At 42.1% G+C, this 18,313-nt stretch overlaps 1 protein-coding gene across 10 annotated transcripts in view; it reads right to left on the bottom strand.

The window, feature by feature from the left end:
• The window catches only part of PACSIN2 (protein kinase C and casein kinase substrate in neurons 2), a 127,061-nt gene that overhangs the window by 92,966 nt on the left and 15,782 nt on the right, over window positions 1–18,313 (bottom strand). For 2 of the 10 annotated variants that reach the window (XM_037915061.2, XM_043538197.1), the window contains exon 2: window positions 10,820–10,903. The exons of 6 other annotated variants lie outside the window; for them this stretch is intronic. The gene's annotated coding sequence lies outside the window, so the exon portion shown is untranslated. Of the gene's footprint in view, window positions 1–4,460; window positions 4,553–10,819; window positions 10,904–18,313 lie in introns of those variants that run through there. 2 more of the 10 variants (XM_043538205.1, XM_043538182.1) reach the window with 2 other exon arrangements.

The raw sequence follows: 18,313 nt of genomic DNA, 5'->3' as shown, positions 1-18,313 counted from the left end.
AGCGGTAGTGTTCGCTGAGCAGAACAGCTGAGGGAAGAAAAATAGTACATGGGCATGTGGTTTACACAGTGTGGGGCTGAAAATGGTAGCTATTGGTGGCTTTATCAAAAGATGGGGGCAGATTGCCCAATCAGATTAGCCACCATTTTGAAAGGTAAATGAAGAGGTGAATGTTTCCTCCATCAGCCCATGCTGTCCAGAGACCTTGGAGTCGGAAAGACTTCTAGTTCACATCTGCCTACAATGGCTGTGACCTTGGGGCTCCCAGAACAGAAGCTAGCATAGCTGTATAGCATAATAAATTAAAACTTAAGAAGAAACTTTAAAAATATTAAACTTACATGCTGTGGTCCCCTTCATAGGATCAGTCTCCTCAGTCCCGGTCTGGGTTGCTGCCTGGGACTCAGGGTTGGTTGCTGCAGGGCAGAATTGGGCCTATGTTCTCCTGGCTCACACCAGGGTCCTGAGTCCTAAACAGATCTTAGCTTTCCAGAGAGATCTCTTCACTGGCCTCCTTGTGCCCATCCCCCACATGAGACTTGTTGGACATCCTGGGAGAGGGTGGGCGCAAAGAGTAGAAAGGAGGGGGTGGAGCACCGACCAGCAAGCTGCACAAGCTGCCTAGGTTGGGTGGTGGTTTAGTTGTATAAAATCCTGTCCAGCTCCTCAAAAAAGGGACAGGTTACATATCCCTGGACAGATTTTTTTCTTTTTAATTTTTTTCATTATAATGTAGGTGCTCCTGAGCTGTTTAGTCTCTATCTGACACTGTTCAACACCTGGATCATGGCCACTCAAAGGCATCTGCCTAGCTGGCTGGCCACAAGAGCTTCCCACACTGATGCTTTTCCCCAGATGGGAATTAGATCCAGGGTCTCAGCGTGGCTCCAAGCATCTGCTCAGGGCATGTTGTAGGGCATCTGGAGTTTGTCACAGCTATTGAGACAAAACGGAATCCAGAACCAAATGGACAAAATTTGGCTGTAACCAGCTCATAAACGGGAGAGGGACATCCAATCAACTTGACCCCAGAACCATGCTGGACACACAAATAAAAAGACACGTCAGTAATGGCTGACTGCAAAGTAGTATGGGATAGACCTTGGCAGATTGCCAGAGTAGTTGGCAGCAGCATTGTATGCACAGGTACAAACCAGACTACCTTGCTTCGCAGCAAAGTCAGTTCACTTTAAAAGCAGACTCCAGAGGTCACAATAAATGCAGAGCTAGTGTACTGCAATGGACTGCATCATGTGTATGCAAGTGTTCTCAAACCAAATTAACTCAACTCAATTCCATGTAGACAAGCCATAAAACTAGTTAACGTTTAGGACTTAACTTGAGTCTAGATTTATACCTAAAATACCTGTATAATTGTCCACCAAATGTGATACAAGCTCCCACCATCTATTTTACAAGTGCTCATGAACTGTTTCAATAACACCATAAAAAGTACTACATTTAACATTTTGAAGTGCACAGAAAATATACGCCTTGGGATATTTGTTTCAAAAGTAAATTTTGATTTCTGAAAGAACAGTGGCCCTATCACTAATGCAGAGTAACTGAATGAGATATGCGATGGCCATAAAAAAGTATATTATACTGCTTAAAAAATTAAACAGAGGTCATTTTAATGTTAGCGTAGTAACTCAGTTCTCTCTCACTAAGTTCCAAATATTTTAAAAACTTAAATTAATGAAAAGGACTTGTCAAGCTAACAGCATTCAGATCTTAAGACAACAGTTTAATGTTCATGCCTTTGGATATTTATATTTCATTGTACGGGGGTGCATTCTATTTTGTGTTCCACTAGTCCCCAACACTCTGCTGCTCAATTTTCAAATTTAAAACTCAGTGTATTAATATATTCATATTAATAGGTTATTTCTACATAGAAAACAGTATGCAGTTAGAAACAGTGATGTTCAAAGTAAATTCCTGAAAACAGAGGGTTGTAGTAAATAGAAGCTTCAAGGAGATTTCAGTAATCACTCACTTTCCTGAAACCATATCAGACCCTATCATAAGAAAAGTTCTATACGAAATTTGATGAAATAGCATTTATTACAATACTCAGAATACAAACATCTCCTTCAACTGTTCCATTCCCAGAAGGGTAAAATTTTCTTACACTTTTCTATACTAATGCAAATGTCTGGGTACACTTCTCCAATGCCAGCAGAATAAGAAAAATAATTTGCAGTTGTGACATTCTCTATTAAAGGGGAGGATAGCTTATTATTAACAGCTGAGACTTTGAAATGACAATTTGAACAATTAGAATGACATGATCAATATTACAGCTAATCCTGTAAGAGAGAGTGAGCTCTTACTGAAGAACTCAAAAGCCAAGTTAGAGTTACTCCTTGCTGCACCCATGGAATCCCAAAAGAATATCTTTAAAAAAAAAAAAAAAACACACCCACTACTTGTTTGGACAAAAAGATGAACTGAAGCCCAGGCTACTGTCTTGCATATTTCTTATATAGTGTGACCTCCGCCACTTTGCCTTATAAGAAGGCAACTCTGGTTTGACTGAGGTTTGAAGAATGCCTTCACTGATAATTACTTTACCCACCTAGGTAAAACAGAGGGAAATTACACAGCACTCTAAATAATCATCCAAGCCTTTGGGATATTCTTAAGATGTACCTGAAATTGCCTCTTACATACCTTATTAAGAGATCATGCATCTGATGAAGTGAGATGTAGCTCACGAAAGCTTATGCTCAAATAAATTTGTTAGTCTCTAAGGTGCCACAAGTACTCCTTTTCTTCTTAACACACAGGCAGTAAAATGTATTCCTTTCCTGCTGCAACAAAACGTAAATCTTCTTGTTTAAAGTGAAAGAAAAACCCTTTAGACTGGAAGTCAAGAACTGTTGAGAAAAACCTTTAAGACACTCATGTTTGGCTCTTTACAGGATAGCATCTGCAGCTCTCCCACTCTGTGGATCAGACACTCTGCTATTTTGAAACTCAACAGTAAAACCTTGAGAACTAGAACAAGATCTGCAGCTACGGTTTACTAGAGGTTTTAGTTGCCCCACATATCTTATCAGAACAAGATTTAACTGGATATGTACTGAAAATGTGTTGTGGCCCATTTTATTCCTGATCATTCTCCATGCTAAAGTAGAAAATTGCACAATTAGAATTAGTGTTCAAGTCCTTAACTAGTCCTGTATACAAGAATTCCAATAACTGCACATACAATCAAGCCTTTTATGCTTTAGTGTTTTCTGCACACTGGAGAATATTTAAACTATCCAAATTCCTGACATCCCTAGTTTGAGACTGCATCACGATCTCTCCCATGCGAAGTCTAACTACAAGTGCAGAGCGTGATTTCTAGTTTGTCACAGTATATTCGCCCCTTGATAAGGGCAGCTGAAAACTACTTATGCAGTTAGCTTTGTGTCACTAAAAGTTTGTGGGTGACCCACATTTGGTGCACACCTATTCAAATAATTTCTTTATCATTTTCCTAATTATTAGAAATTGGCACAACCAGTTTCATGGTATGTAGTTCACTGAAAAGGCTATGATATTTCTCTCCCCATAGTCTCAAGAGGAAGATTTCTTCCATATATTATTCTGTTGAAGGATGTTTAAACATTTTCATTATTTGATGGTATGCTTGACTTTGCCTTGAAAATGTAGGAATACAAGTATTAACTCATTTCAGACAGCTTATTTACCATTTCCTCTCGGATACTGACCCCATCACTGGGGAAATGAACTGCCCAGGTGAGCTCCAGCCATAAACACTGGTGTTCACTACTATATTTTCTAGACCTGTGGTTCAACCGCAAGCACCTGTGAGATCTATTAATTCCTGTGGAATTCATATTATTTTATGGAAGTGCTTTGATTTTCATATAATCAGGTAAACTGGAATGTCATGTGGAAATCCACTCAGGGTCTAAGCCCCAAAGAGATGCTACCGCATAGCCCAGAGCTCATAGACACTGGCAAACAGCTATACATGGAGGGAACACTACATGGCATCTCTTATTTTGAAGATCTTTTAGAAGGAATTCCCCATTTATAGTCAGTTTTTCTCCTAGACAGACTAGAGTTTGTGTTGAAGTTTATTTCTTCCTTCACCCAGTTGTGCTATGAAAATGTGACATTCAAGAAAGTGCTACTCTGCCCAATAATCCAAACACAGAAAATTGTATACGCACTTTTTCTGCTAAGATTACTGGGGAAAAGATGGGGGTTGGTGAATATTCTTCAGGCTGAGACTCTGAACAGTAGAACTTAGAAGTGATAGGGTTGATTTAGAATTGCAACACAGGATGTATTGACATGACATTAAAATATGCACACTCAGAATGTGAAAAATCCCCCTTCTCATTCTTATGCCTAGTGAGTGAGGAGGCTTAAATTGCCAATTTCAGCAGCATTTAAGATTTCATTTAAAATGTTATGTTTCTAGCCTTTAAAAATACCTGTTGAATGTAAGCTGATGCAGTGCCATCTGTCTACAGGCTCAGGATGGCCACTTCAGTGCCTTTGCTGCTACTCACAGCTTTCTCAAGCCCTACCTGAATGAAAGTTAAGATTGTCAGTTTCACAGACCCACACCAGGTTCTGAATGCCAGTTGTAAAACAAAACATGTCCCAATCACTGTGCTATATATAGCATCAACACTGGTCCTACAAATGAGCAGAGTCACCGCACCACCTTCCACAAAACAGTCAGGAGACTATGGGGTAGGAAGAGAAAGCTCTTTCAGCAGATTGGCAAACGGATGTCTGATGTACCCATTCTTTCCTGAGGAGAGTCCAAGGACAGCAAAATTCTAACACTCCTCTCCCATCCAGCACATGATAGTGCAGGATGGCTAACTCACCAAGGTATTTACCCTGTATTTAACTACTGAACCCTGCAAACTCATTTTTTCATATAGGCTGCTGGATAGTAGATTTTGATATTGGACAATATTCAGAGAAGTCCGCAATCCCAAGAAACCCTATAGATCCAGAAAGCCCAAATTTTTATCCTGCATTAAGTGAAGGAATTACATATATCCAAAAAATCTACCATAAAGATTGGACCCTGTGTAAGATTAAGAGACTCCCGACAAAATTTAGGGCTTAATAGCCATTTTCAAAAGAGACAGACTTCTAAGTCACTTAGAGACTTTTGAAAATTTTACCCTTCTTCAAATTCCCACTTCTACGGTTGTTTCAAGTAACACCCAAGATTACTGTAACTCAGGGGTGACCAACCTGAGCAGGAGCCAGAATTTACCGATTTACATTGCCAAAGAGCCACAGTAATATGTCAGCAACCCTTCAGCAGCTCCCCACACCTGCTCCCAGCGTTTCCCACCCACCAGCAGCCCCACCAATCAGCACCTCCCCCTCCCTTCCTCCCCACACCTCCTGATCAGCTGTTTTGTGGTGCACAGAAGGATGGGGGGGGAGGAGCAAGGGCACTGCAGGCTCAGGGGAGGGGATTGGAAGGGTTGGAGGGGGGGCAGGGCCTGTGGCAGAGCCAGGGGTTGAGCAATGAGCACCCCCCGGCACATTGGAAAGTTGGCGGTTGTAGCTCCAGCCCAGCAGTCAGTGCCGATACAAGAAGCCACATATTAACTTCTGAAGATCCCCATGTGGCTCTGGAGCCACAGGTTGGCTGTAACTGACAGAGGAAAATATATTTCTGTGTTGTTCCAGTGTCAGTTCCCTATTTGTGCAAATATTTTACAAAAACAGGGAACAGAAACCTTTCTGAACAGGAAAATGAACTTAAAGAAAATAAATCAGATGGGGTAGTTGTAGGACTTGAAACAATTTTTTTTCAACTGACATGACTTTACATTTATAGCGTCCCTTTTCAGTATTTCACACCTTCTTTAAGTACAACACTGATCTGTAAAATCCTTTTTACTGAGTGACAAATATATAGAATACATGCCTTGCATTCTTCCCCCCAAAACAGATATGACAGCCTGACAGACTTTTCAAGATAATCTCAAATCTGAATATTTATTTAAAATATTTTATGTAAATTCTATAGAATAACCTACTGTTTGCAGAGTCTAATGATCCCAGTTCTGTTATCTGTCTGATAGGAGACCATTGCTATTGAATTTAGTTCTTTCTAGAATACTGGTCCATATGTTAGAGGATACTGGGGAGTGGGACAAAGCAAGTTACACACTATTCTCTCTGAAAGACAACTTTTTCTTTATATAATCTAAAGGTAATTAGTATATGAAAACTTTGGAGTGGGGGATATTAAGCAACCAGCTTTTGGCTACAAAAGAGGCCAACATTTGGTTAGGCAGAGCTGGTAGAGGCTGCCAATGATGAATCAACTGGTAATCCAAGGGGAAGTGGTCCCTTTAAAAAGGAGATGGAAGGGTAGAATGGTGGACTTCTTTGCTCTCCTGGATACCACCTGCCTCAGCAGACCTCCCCTTGCAATCTCAGAACCAAACCATGACCCCATAGTTGGGAAAGAGTCTGGAGTACGGAGGATCTCAGCATTACCTTGAATACCTTCTCTTTAAGCCAAAAGCCCTCTCCTGGTCTTCAACACCCTCTACAACTCTGCAGAAAATGTGGGATATGGCATGTGTGTAATAAAAGCCGAGTATTGTGGATACTTCCTGGCCTTGGAGTTCTTGAAAGAATAAGCCGTGTTGTATACCTGGGAGGTCAGGACTTCTACTCATGGGACTGAGAACCTATAGAATGTCAATGTCTTGAGGTGCTGCAGTCACTGGTATGCAGCTGCTTCTTCATAGAAATCTTCATAGGCCTATGAGACCTGCTCAATTTTCTCCTTTTGGTTTACCTCTGACAATGGTACTGATACTCCACCTGCTGCCTACAAGCAGCTGAACTCTGGTAACCGGTAAGCACCCCAAATGCAAAGCAGAATCATCAAAGAGTCCCAAAACACTGTCTATCTGCTTGCAGGGAAGAGCAGTAACCAAACATATGGACTGACACAGAAGATGGATAAAAGAACTAAGAATTCTAAATCAGCAAGTTGTTAAATACTGAAGGTTGTCAATTCAAAAGTGCTCAGTCTTCATATGATGGTAGGAAGGAACAAAAATTAAGGTGGTAGAGAAAGGAATTATTAGGAGGATGCAATTTCATGCTAATTAATCATATTCAAGATAAAAAAATATTAAATTCACATTGAAACGACATCACAATTTTTGGAAATTAAAGAGTGGTGAAATAAACCTGCACAGTATGATGCGGAATTCAAAAATTAGCAATATTAACCAACAGCAGCTACCAGCCAAACCCTAACTTGAGTCATTTCCCACAGCATGGTAGTATGAAGTTGAGACTATATGTACCTTGGACATTAGGAAAACTTTTTGATGGCAAGGGCATACAGTTTCTTTATTGAGCTAGTTATTACAATTCTTAGAAGAAAAACTAAAAGCATTTGGAGAAAACTGTAGAGTCCTTGCTAGACAGAGTGATCCTATCCAACCTTATTCCTAAGCCCACCCTGTGATTTTCACTGAAGCATGACAATCTTACAGACCATTGTTGACACAGTGAGATATATTCTTGATCAGCACTCTACAGCTAGGTAAAGCTGTTAAAAAAAAAAAATCAGGAAAATTTGGTGAAATATTAGGTTTCATGCTCTTTAAAACCTCCTGAAGCAGCTGGGAATAGGGTGGAGGAAAGAGGGGCTAAAATTTGCACTGAAGCAAGTGAAACCCATGTGCTTTATACTGCAGAATTTGACCTTGTTTGGACAAAAGAAAGGGAGAGAAGCAGTTGGAAATAGTATACATTTTAATTAAAGTACTGTCTGCACATCTGCAGAGTACAGGCCAGGGCAACTCACCTAGAAGGGCCCAGAAATATCAAGAAATAGGGCATGGCAGTTACTAATCATGCTCATGAGCTGTTTCTGAAGCTATATAGGAAAATTTTGGTGTGGGCAATCCACTTGAGAAGTCAAACATGCAGTCATTCTCCAAGAGTTGAGCCAGAGTGCAAGGGGGAACATTATAAAGACAGGTTTCAGAGTAGCAGCCGTGTTCGTCTGTATCCACAAAAAGAAAAGGAGTACTTGTGGCACCTTAGAGACTAACAAATTTATTTCAGCATAAGCTTTCGTGAGCTACAGCTCACTTCATCGGATGCACTATAAAGACAGGAGTTAAAGACAGCCCTGTGGACTCAATGGCTGTTCCACAAAGGACCGAGACGTAACTTCTGAAAGGGCTGGATCACAATCCCTGTACCAGTTTGGATACAGGTGAGTGTATTATTCCAGCTTTACTTAGTAGGGAAGCTTTCCTTTAAGATAAATATTTAATCCATCACAGTGTGGTTTATGGACCTAGTGGGAGAGCTGAGGGAGGCGCATGCATTTCCCCTAGTGGCTACAGAGCCTATAGCATTTACATTTAGCTATCAGCTAACTGCTTCAAACTGGGATTATGTTTTAGTTAAAGAGAGAGAACGGGGCAGCATTTAATGAGACAACGGTTTGGTAAATTCTTGCCTGACTTAGCTGGGCCTATTGGGAGAAGATAGTGCCCTGTAGAGTGAAGAGCCCCTAGCGAAAGCCAGGAAATGGGTAGTTTATATGATGATCCCAATACCTATGCCACTTTGGATAGATGATACAGATATCTGTTTCCCCAGCAACTGGGGACACAGTCAGCTATTAATCCAAGGGCTGTAATGCTGCTATCTGTGGAGATCCCCAGATTGCTTGTTAACAGGTTTCTGAAGAGTCTGAAAGGACTGATGCTCTCATTATTCTTAAGCTCTAAGGAGTCCAGATGAAATACATTACGGTTACCCGAAAAAGATGAGAAGTCATCCAAGAGAAGATAAGAGGGGAATGTGTGCTAAACTATAGAAAATGTTATGTTGCAACCTTGTATTTGAATATGAATATATATATATTTTACTAATAGTTTTTATTTAAACATTATTCATAGTATTCCAAAGTACTATTTACAATGTTTTCTGTGTACATTAAGCTGTTTTACTAAGTCTATGTCTACACTACCACTTACGTCGGTATAACTTATGTTGCTCAGGGGGTTGGATAAGCCCCCCTCAGTGACAGAAGTTATACCAACTTAAGCACCAGCATGGACAGCGCTATGTTGGCAGGAGAGCGTCTCCTGCCAACATAGCTGCTGCCACTCATTGAGGATGGATAATTAAGTTGTCAGGACAGCTCCCCCATCAGTTTAGAGCAGCTCCACTAGAGATCTTGCACTGGCGCACCTGCATCAGTGCAGGAAGAAGAGGAATGTAATAGTTCTACATAATATTGCCTTGACATCCCCCTATCCTATTAAAAATTCATAAACTCACATAAATAAGCAGGTGGGAGAGAGTGGCAGTGCTTCATAGTCTAGTGGATTAAATCCAGGACCAGAAGCTAGAATATTCCACCTCTGGCACTCACTAATAGTAAAGTGCTGTGTAATTGCTGACTTTAGTTAAGCTTCACAACATCCCTGAGATTTAAAAAAACACCACTACTCCTATTTTTACAGCTAGTGAAACAGAATCAGACAGGTTTCAGAATAGCAGCCATGTTAGTCTGTATTCGCAAAAAGAAAAGGAGTACTAGTGGCACCTTAATTGGTTAGAATCAGACAGGTTACAGATCAGCAAGGACACAGCAAATAAATATCAGAACCAGGGATTATAACTCCATTCCAACTCCCAATCCATGCTTAATCCTGCAAATCAGCAACTAAAAAGCATTTACACCATGTCTGAATTTAGTTTTGTTTGAAGATGGAGAAGCATTAGCATATAAAATTGCAAATCACCTTGAGAGGCCCCTTTTAAGTTCTAAAAAAAATGACCTAAAAGTCAGAAGAGATCAGAAATAAACAAATGATTTTTCTCAGAACTCCTAGGCTGATAGCCTAGGCTTTCTAGGCTATCAGTAGAGGAAGGATACAGTACTAATACTGACAGGTTTCAGAGTAACAGCCGTGTTAGTCTGTATTCGCAAAAAGAAAAGGAGAACTTGTGGCACCTTAGAGACTAACCAATTTATTTGAGCATAAGCTACAGTAGCTCATGAAAGCTTATGCTCAAATAAATTGGTTAGTCTCTAAGGTGCCACAAGTTCTCCTTTTCTTTTTGCAAGTACTAATACTGTTTATATCTGACCCTGGACCCACCAACCATTCATTTTTCTAAAGAAAGTCCCTAAGGAGCACCACTACTGCAACTGTCCCCACTAAAAGAAGAACAGAAACTTGGGAAGGACATCACAAGTGCCAGGAAAGGAACCCAAGAATGGTCCCAAAGTTTTGGATTGACTTACTGCTTGTCAGTTACAAAAGCAGAGACCACCCAAATCAACAAGTAGTGTACTAAGAGTATAAAGAGATATGCATATGTTCAGGAACTCTAAGTCATTTTTTAATCAAATGAGATTGAACTTTGATTGCACATGCTCATTTTCCCAAATTTCTAGTCTCTTTTTGCTATAGTAAATAGAGTGATTTACGGTCCTACAAATTCAAAAATGCTTGATTGCAAGAACTTCTGCTTCAACTAGCATGACAAATGCTCCATGAATTGACTCTCTTCTAAAAAGTAGTCTATCAAAACAAGACATTTAAAAAGTGTCCCGGAAAAACTTATTTACCCCTTGTAGAAGTTCAGTTAACAGCTACATTATGCAACTGAACTGAAAATACAGTTAAATGGTTCAAGACCTTTGGTGAAATCCAAGTCCTTCAAGGCTAATAAACCAAGAAACTTAATATCTCATCCGTTATATATTAACAAATGTGAAATAAATGTTGTGCATCCACAGTAAGAGTACCTTTACATAAATGACAAGCATCAAGAGCTTCTTAAGTGTTTCAGTGCTACTTCAAGACACAGTGAAAGCTTTCACTCTTTTCTCCTGGAAAAGACACATGAAATCCAGTAAGATCATCACTGTAGTACTAGTAAACTCCCATCCCCACCTCAGTGAAGTATATGAAAGCCATATTAAGTTTAGTCTAATCTTCCTCATACAATGAATGGTATGGTATTGCTTGCAACACTTCATGTTGTAAACTAGGGTGCCAGAAACTACAGTCTCTGAAAAAGGTGTACTCAGGCACTAATGATCCCTAGTTTGTATATATTTCTATTTTCTTCCTACTATAGGTGAAAGAACAACTATGTTCTCCTCATAAAGTGTACCTACTTTATCTTTTCTTGCATTCATTACTCAAAGCTTGCGATACAGTAACAATGGTTCATATCTAAGACAACCCCAATATATATCCAGTGTTAACATTACACAAATATTCCAACATTTAAAGAATGGTTACTTACTCTACATGCCCTCACAGATTCCAATCTTGGTGCACATGGATCCCATACATGCAAGATTGGATTCTTTTGAACAGCATTGTCCACTGAGGCCTGCGCCTTGGCCACTCTCTCAAAGCAGAGAGCATAAGGGATGGAGCAGCTGCAACCCATACTGACTTCTTTTACCATAAAGAATCCCATGAGAATAGGTCTTTGACTAGCAGGGATGGAGGGCAGGTTATGGAATCTGTGTGGACAACGCAGCTCAAAGAATCACAGTTACCGTAGAGCTAGTAACTGTTCTGTCTTTGAATGACTGTTCACACAGATTCCACTCTTGTTGAGTAATAAGAATTGCCCAGGCCCTGGAGGCAGGCAAGAGAAGTCCTACTTAAACAAAGATTGCAGGACCATCCAGCAAGTCTAGCATCTGATCTGGACACTTGAACCAGCGAACACTGAGATCCATGTGGTTGCCCTACATCTCTCTGTTATGGAGATGCCACCCAGACAGGCTACAGATGCCACCTGAACCCTAGTGAAATGAGCCCGAATTTGTCAAGGGGCTCTTTCTTAGCTAAAAATCCACAAGTCTTAATACAGTCCAAGACCCACTTGGACAGCAAGAGAATACGTGCGTGTAGGCATGCACCTGAATTGTTTAGAAAGGACCAAGCCAAAGGACACACTCTCAATATCTAGCATGTGGCATTTGCATTTTTACCTGGGTGAAAACAATTTAGGGAAGAAAACCAGGGTGTGAATAGATACTGACTGATATGAAAATGACTACCTTGGATAGAAACTTTGGGTGAGGTCTAAGGCAAACTGTCCTTATAAAGGAACATGCAAGGGTGCCTTGTTACAAGGGTCTGGATCTCCCCCTCTTCTCTGGCTGATGTGATGTCTACTTGAAAAGCTGTTTTCACGAACACATAGTAAAGAACCAGGTAGTAGCCACGGGCTTGAATGGAGAAATCCATCAGTCCAGTGAAAACCAGATTAAATCCCACTAAGGTAAGTTTTCCCACTGGTCAGGGAACCCATGGGAAAGCCCTTTTAGAAGCTTCACTGCCACTGGATGCAAGAAAATGCTGTGGCCTTGGACAGGGGAGTGACTTGCAAGGACAACTCCCAGGTGCATTCTTATGGAATTTAGGGATAATTATGATTATTCCGATAATGTGGAAATCAGAGCTGTCAATGGTGAAAGCTGTTGCTCAATGCCCAAATAAAAAGCCTCTTCCATTTGGTCACGTGCATCAGTCTGGTCAAACGTTTCCTACTCGGTAGCAAGATGTCCTCAACAGAACAGCTTCTCTCTGCATCTGTCATCCAGCCAGGATTCAGGCTGCCCAATGCAAAGATGTCTGGTCTGGCTGCAGGAACTAGCTGTCCTTATGATAGATAGGCTGATCATTTAGCCTGACCTGCTTGATCTAATCTCCTTAATCAAGATTCAGTAGACTGGAAAGCAGAAACTGGCCCATGTGAGTTTGCACATGCCAGGGTGACCACGATAACGTGGCTGGCATCTTTCATCAGCTTTCTCAGTATCCCAAGTATTGTAAAGATGACATACATCAGACCAGGAGCCACAAAATGGGAAAGGCATCTGAGGGCTCATGCCTCCTCTGGAGCAGAATCTCTGGCATTTGTTGTTGCGACATGTTGCAACCATATTCACTTGTGGGAACCCTCATCTGCAAAAGACATTGTGGAAGACTGAGCTCTTAAGGTACCAATGGTGATTCTCAGATAACTCTGTGCTGAGTCTGTCTGCTAAGGTATTCTACCTGCCAGGAAGGTGAAGGGCCACGAATGCTCCCTGATGACAGATATTCCAATTCTAGAGATGTATGGATTCCTGACACAGTGGTGAGGACCTGGCTCCCCTTTGCCTCTTGAAGTAATGAATCTCTGTGGTGCTGTCCACAAACACTTATATTGTCAAACCCTGCACACCAACAAAATTGCTCTGAATTACATGTAGTGAGGTCTCTTGAGGGGGTCATTTCCCTTGAATTCAGAAGTGGGCGAGATGCACCCTGACAGATATGGCAATTTTTATACAATATCCTGGACAACGCTTATTGAATTAAGTTTAAGTATCTTAGGAGTTCATTAAAAATGTAAATGTTTATATATTATTGTGGGATTGTACATAATGGCTCTAGAGTGGAGACATGACTAAGGTAAACCCTAAGAAGATTATGAACTTCAAAAGACTAGTGGAAACAATGTGCCAGACAAGAATGAACTTTTAAAGAAAATGGGTTTTCCAGGGAATCTCTAGAGGGAGGTATACTCAAATGTACCCCCACAGTTATGCAAACCTCAGTCTTTGGAAGCTTCACCTTGAGAAATGGACCTTTGTCTGGCTGACTGATCTGCAAAGACCATGAGTAGGTAAAGACCCAGGCTGTATAAACAGAGAAGCTAAGTTATGCATAGGGGTTCTGTTTCTGAGCAGAACAAGTTATGAACTTGTAACCACAGAGCTCCTGTGTCGGGATTGAAGGAGTGACTCCTACCGGAGCTAGGGTGATCTCTGATAAGCTTATTAACATATGCGTAGGATCTCTTATTGTTGTCATATGTTTTCTCTGTAATGCTTTCACTTTAAGACTGAATGTGCTTGCTTAGGAAAAGCTGCGTCAGACCTTATAACTGGGCAATTACCGTTTGCGCCATTTCTCGCAGCTCTCATTGGCTGGGGACGGCAAACCACCGCCACAGGGAACTGAGGGGCTCCCTGCCTGCAGATGCTCCAGGTAAACAAAACGACAATGTATTAGATATTCAATTCAATGATTTCATAGAGTTTAAAATCATCAAATTTATAAGCCCCCGCTCTTTGATGTGTCACTTTTTTACCAAAAATATTCAGCTCATGAACGAGTATATACAGTATGCTGTTTATAGCCTCTGAGGAGACAGTAAAGCAGGCCTGCTTGGGTAATTTACTTGCCGGGAAATGTAAAGTGTAGGCAGGGAACTGTGCAGGAAGGAGAGAGATGCAAGTCTTTGCCCAAGAAAGGTGACAGCTGAGGAGCCAGAAACCTAGAGGGGAGTGCCTTGCTAGACCACAGAGCGGAAATACAGCTGTAGTTACCCTAAACTGTGACACTCCACAGCCTTAGGTGGAGACATCTATAACTAGAATCTCTGTTGGTAGCAGTACTGGAAAAGACATTCCACTGCACACCTGTGTTGAATCCATCCTCAATTTGATGAGGACACTGACACACTTTCCAGAGGTACCCAGGGTTGTTAGGCACCTCACTACCACCTGCCCTTCAACATGAGGAAGCCTTGTCTGTGCCTGCGATGGATTAATTTCCCTACACCACCAGCCTCCAGCAACACAAACACAGACTTCCAGGCCTCTTCTAGCTCTGCTCTCTCTTTACAGGTTAACAATAGGCACATTCTACTGAGTCCTTCAAGCACCCCCTGGAGTGCCCATCCCCAATGCACTGGACACTCAGAATTCCCAGATCATCTACTCCCAAAGGAATAGTACGCACCAGTTTACCACTTACACCTCAGGATCACCACTCTGCTCATCATAGAGCACTTAAACATATTTATAACAAACAGTAGAAGAAGTTTATTTAACAAAGAATAGATCTGAGAAGTAGAATTAAAAGAAACAAATGGTTAAATAAAAAATAAAATCGTAACATTTTCTAGAGCCTAAACTTAACAAGAAATTCCCATGTCATAAAAGATTAGCTCTCCCAAAGTTTCTCTCCCAGCAGACAGACAGACAGGCTGGGACCCTCCATCCATAAGACAAGCCAGCTGGCAGCTTATCCTTGGTGAAGGATAACGGCGTACTTCTCCAGCCTCAGATGTCGTTCCAATGATCTACTGTCTTCACTTTTAAACAGGGTAACCCTCCGCTACTTGTTTCTTCCTGTCTAGAATCCCCTCTCAAGTTTTGCAATTATTTGATTAGCATTTTGCTCAGAATGTAGGTAGGTGTTCATTGTGAAGATTACAATATTAAATCTACATATACCCAGATAAATAGATAAGCATCTTCTGCCTGAAAGAAACCCACTTTTCACCTTCTGGCGATCAGCGCCATCTGACAGACCTTAAAAACATAATTTTCAGTATGGGTGTATAACTCCTTACATATTATCCCTACGTACACTTTGAAATTACTATGATGACCAGTGTGACAAGCTTTCAGCAGATGTTAAAAGACATCTTTGGAGAAATATTATATATATACACATAATACTAGACCTTGTAACCCTACACACCCCTCTGCCGGCGGATACCATAAGGTCCCTGTCAGAGACAGGACTTTGAGTGATAGTAACCAACCGATCCATGCTGTGCTTGTTGGGCAGATACACGTATCTCAACCACCCTTGTAAAGGTCAAAGATGTAGTCTGGAATACTGTGTAACATAAGTGCATACTGCCATATGTCCTGTGAATCTGAGAAGACTCTTCTGGAACACTGGAGTGAACGTTATGAGGTTGACCAAGGTCTGAAACCTCTACCGAAGTAAATATACTCTTGCCACCTTGGATCTAACATTGTGCCAATGAACTCTATGCTCTGAGTCAACATCCCAAATCCCATCAAAATAGAAGGTTCATTCAAGTGCAGCTCTTCCCTGGCCCTGCTTCTCTCCCACCATCCAGCTCACATCAGAAACCCTCATGTTCCCCAACCCCATGTTCACTCTCTATGTACAGCCCTTTCCCTCCCACCCCAGGACTTCCAGAGTCAGCTCCCCCTGCACACCAATAAGTAATGCTAACATCAGATTTGTCCAATGAAAAGTTAGGTTCCTGTTCCACTCTGTGAGGCTGGCAGTACCAGAGGGATAATGCTCTAGCTAGTGGATGTGGTAGGGGAGAATCCTCTTTTCCACAAGGTAGTCTCTTCTGGTGTCAAAAAGGCTCTGAGGAGAACTAGTCCAGATAGAAGAGGGGATTATGGATAAGGTTGTGACATTCCCCAAGGTACAATCTGAACTGTTGAACAGTTGTCCCCTCAATTCTCCAATGTGGGGTGCCTTTTCCTCTGCTTTGCTGTGAGAACCACTCCTTGCCAGTTCACACACAGCCTCTAGCATGCAAAATCGTTCCCAACTGAATTACATGAATGCTCTGGCCAGCCATTCACGAATTATATGTAGGGCAACACCAACCAACTCCCAGTCCCAGGGCTTCCCCCAGAAATGTGCATCTTGTACTGCCCAGCTCTCTACTGGACAAGGCAAGCTCATATGAAGTCTGTCACTTCATCAATGGAAAACAATATGCACATACCTTGTTGTCACAAGTGGTGGTTCTTAAACACTTCAATCCAAATAAATTTGTTTTATTTTACCTAAACCAGTGTATTAACTATAGAAATATAAAAATTACGAGTAATGAGGCATAAAAGTCAGAATTGGTCACAAAGAAAATAAGATAAAAAGCAAACTAATACCTAATTTAGCAAGCTAAATGGATTCAAAGCAGAAGTTTTTTCTCACCACTTGCTCTTTGCAGTCTTTACTAGTTGAAAGCCTCCAGGACAGGACCCCTCCCCCAGTTCAGTGTCTCTTTAGGCATTGTTGCTACCCTGAGCAGAGAGAAGTTGAGTAGAAAGGTACAGTATGGAGGAGAGAGGTAGTTTGTGTTGTGTGTGTTCTCTATTCTTACACCATTCTCCCCTCTTTAAAGATTATCTCCAGCTGGGGTTCGGGCAACAGCCAGTCTGTTTACACAGTGGGGGAGGAGGGTGCGTAAACACCCTCTCGCCTGTAGTTCTATTATCAGTATGTAAAGTTCTTGCTTGCACCCTTCTTCCTGAAAAAGAATGGCCATTTAACTAGGTGATAATCCACTTGACTTTGTTGACACCTGGCTTGGGAGTTGGTTTGTCTTCTGTTTCTGAGGGTTTGGTTACACTTACGACTTAGAGCGCATTAAAGGAGTCCCAGGCGCACTAGCTCACTACCCGTCCACACTGGCAAGGCATGTAGAGGGCTCTGACTCCGCGGCTAGAGCACTCCTAGTACTCCACTCGGCAAGTGGAATAACATTTTGTGCGCCCCCACTAAAGCAATGCTTGTTCTAGCCACTCTGGTCATCATTTTGAACTCTACTGCCCTGCCCTAAGGTGACCAACCATCTGACCCACCCTTTAAATTCTCTGGGAACTTTGAAAATCCCCTTCCTGTTTGCTCAGCCAGGCGTGGAGTGCTCTCAGCGAATCTTTCCAGGTGACCTTGCCTCCACGCGCCAAGCGATCCCCAGTATGAAGCAATGGCAAGATGCTGGACCTCATCAGTGATTGGGGGGAGGAAGCTGTCCAGTCCCAGCTGTGCTCGATACCTTTGGGCAGATATCGAGAGACATGATGGAAAGGGACCATGACCGGGACGCACTGCAGTGCAGGATTAAAGTGAAGGAGCTGCGGAATGCCTACCGTAAAGCCCGTGAGGCAAACAGCTGCTCTGGTGCTGCCCCTGCGACCTGCCATTTCTACAAAGAGCTGGACTCGATACTTGGGGGCGACCCCACCTCCACTCCGAGTACCACCATGGACACTTCAGAGCCCAGTTCAACAAGGCAAAGGCAGGAAGAGGAGCAGCAGCAAAGAGGGAGCGAGGTACCTGAGGCGGAGGAAGACACGCCAGAAACCCGAGCTGCTCTCAAGCCAGAAGGAAGGTAGCCAGTCGGGGCGGCCGGTGCTTGGGGAAGGACAAACACCAGAGAAGGTTCCTGGTAAGCTGCTTTTATTTTGGGAAGGAAGTTATTTGGTGCGGGCTCTTGGGGTGAGGAGGGTTAGGGCCGCATGCACGCCTAGAACGCGGAATAGGGCATTGATGTGCTCTCTCACATCATGGTAATCTGCCTCAGTGATCTCTTCAAAGGTCTCACCTAGAACTTGGACAATTGAGCTTGCGCAGGTTTCTCGGGATAGCCACTGTGGTCCTTGTCTCACTAAGGCTAACTTGTCCGCGCCACTGTGCCGTGAGGGGCAGGG

This window comes from Chelonia mydas, chromosome 1 (assembly GCF_015237465.2).
Source record: "Chelonia mydas isolate rCheMyd1 chromosome 1, rCheMyd1.pri.v2, whole genome shotgun sequence".
NCBI classification, from domain to species: domain Eukaryota; kingdom Metazoa; phylum Chordata; order Testudines; family Cheloniidae; genus Chelonia; species Chelonia mydas.
Note: the sequence above shows the minus strand (reverse complement) of the source record. Positions and strands in the feature narration are given on the sequence as shown.